The sequence below is a fragment of the Anopheles gambiae genome (assembly GCF_943734735.2).
Source record: "Anopheles gambiae chromosome X unlocalized genomic scaffold, idAnoGambNW_F1_1 X_unloc_27, whole genome shotgun sequence".
Taxonomy (NCBI): Eukaryota; Metazoa; Arthropoda; class Insecta; order Diptera; family Culicidae; genus Anopheles; species Anopheles gambiae.
The window spans coordinates 60,001-62,500 of record NW_026902634.1 but is presented as its reverse complement, the minus strand read 5'-3'; the positions used below and the strand labels follow the sequence as shown (position 1 = coordinate 62,500).

Genomic DNA, 2,500 nt, shown 5'->3' with positions numbered 1-2,500 from the left:
AACGTCAAAGTGTTACGCAATGACGATAACACAGCAGCGGTAGTGGTTAACGCGGACTTACCAGTTAAGGTAGTCAGTAAGGCTCTGAAGGGTTTAATGATAGTTGACATAGGTGATATGCGAGTGGTTAGCGTTTACGCGCCACCTAGATTTAGTATGGAAGAGTTCCAGAACATGTTGGATAACACGGTAATGGCCGTAACCGGTATCCACAAATTCGTTATCGGGGGGGACTTCAACGCTTGGTCAGCAAGTTGGAACAACCAACTTGGCGAGCGTGGAGAAACCCAGAAACGAAGAGGTGAGTTGGTTTTATCAACCTTTGCGCAGATTGACGCATTATTATTGAACGACGGCAGCACCCCAACATATGTTGGACCAGGGCGCACGTCAGTAGTTGATCTTACTTTTGCGAGCAGAACCGTAGCAAGATCATTTAAGTGGGAGGTGTTATCTAGCTATATGAACTCTGATCATCGTGCAATACGAATAGATCTTGAGACGCAAAGCGTGCGTAATCTGTCCCGACCCATAACGGGATGGAGCATCAAGTATTTTAGCAAAGATATATTTGAAGTTATGATGCAAGCCGCTTTTGAGACCGAGGTCACAACAAGCGAACACTTAATGCGTATACTTGTCATGGCGTGTAATGCTACCATGACCAAGCGTAAGAGGTACACTCCTAACAAGAGTGCATTTTGGTGGACGTTAGAGATTGAGGCACTTCGCAAAGAGTGCAAACACCGCGATCGGTTAGCGCAAAGAGCATTTAATACTGATCTCTATTCTACTTTTAGGGACGAGTTCAAGGTAGCACGGAATGCCCTCAAGCGATTGATCAAGCATACCCGACAGAGGAAGTGGAAAGAGTTCCTGGGAACAGCGAACAACGCATCATTTGGTATTGTATATCATACGTTCAAGAAAGTGGCCGAGGGTTCGATTGGACCCCGAACCATGACATTGGACGAGTTTAGGGAAGTGGTGAGCGAGCTTTTTCCTACTCACCCAAACACGGTGTGGCCTGAATATCGTATCGATCAGCCACGAGAGTTTGAAAGGGTAACTAATGATGAGATTCTTGCGGTTGCTAGGAGACTACCTAACAAGAAGGCGCCGGGACCAGATGGTATCCCGAATGAGGCGCTGAAAGTTGGTATGTTGACTGCAACCGATGCATTTTGCAGGGTTTACCAAGGCTGTTTAGAGAACGCGAAGTTCCCCGATGAGTGGAAAAGGCAGAGGTTGGTGTTAATACCGAAGCCGAACAAACCACCAGGGGAACCGGGTTCAGTTCGCCCCATTTGTCTACTAGACGGGGCAGGTAAATGTCTAGAACGCATCATAGTGCAACGGCTAAATGCACACATCGAGGAGGTCAACGGACTGTCTGACGACCAATTTGGTTTCAGAAGTCGTCGATCTACAGTTGATGCGATTCAACGGGTAGTGGACATTGTTTCGGTAGCTAGAAGTAGAAACAGATACAGTGGACGGTATTGTGCAGTTGTTACATTAGATGTTACTAATGCTTTTAACAGTGCTTCGTGGTTGGCGATTGCAAATGCTTTACAGAGAATTAACACTCCTAAATATCTTTATGATATCATTGGTGATTATTTTAGGAATCGTGTGCTGATGTATGATACGACAGATGGACCGGCAGAGATTGCAGTCACATCGGGTGTACCTCAAGGCTCGGTACTTGGCCCAACGTTATGGAACCTCATGTACGACGGAGTCCTACGAGTTGCAATGGTGGAAGGTGCACGGATTATCGGCTATGCAGACGATATAGTACTGTTGGTGGAAGGTAATTGTGTTGATGATATTGAAATTCTCGTTTCCAGTCAGATTCGCATCATCGACAGATGGATGACCGACAACGGATTAAAGATAGCCCCGACCAAGACCGAGTTTATTATGGTCAGTTCCCATCAGAGGATACAGCACGGGGCTATCAGGGTAGGTGATCACGTAGTACATTCGTCGCGCAGCTTAAAGTATTTGGGGATGGTCTTAGATGACCGCCTCGAATACACTTCACACATCAGGTATGCGGTGGAGAGAGCGACGAAGCTATGGACCACCTTGGTAAGGATGATGCCTAATAAGGCAGGTCCGAGTAGTAATGTTAGGCGAGCAATTGCTCTTACTGTTGTGGCGAAGGTCCGGTATGCCTCGCCCATTTGGTGTCATACCCTTAGATTTGCTAACCGTAGACAATGGCTACGTCGGTTTTACCGGCCAGTAGTCCAGCGAGTTATCTCTTCTTTCAGGACAACTTCTCACGATGCAGTCTGCGTGCTTGCGGGAATGATCCCGCTGCATCTCCTCCTGGACGAGGACTCCAGGACTTTTCATCGGAGACGAGCAGAGAACATCGCCGGATCGGTTGCACGTAACATGGAACGTGTCACAACTATGGAACGATGGCAACGAGAATGGGATGAGAGTGTTCACGGTCGGTGGACATACCGTCTCATACCCGACGTCA

General features: G+C 47.5%; 1 pseudogene; it reads left to right on the top strand.

Moving 5' to 3' along the window:
• LOC133394641 (large subunit ribosomal RNA) overlaps positions 1–2,500 on the top strand; it is a 9,202-nt pseudogene that overhangs the window by 4,522 nt on the left and 2,180 nt on the right.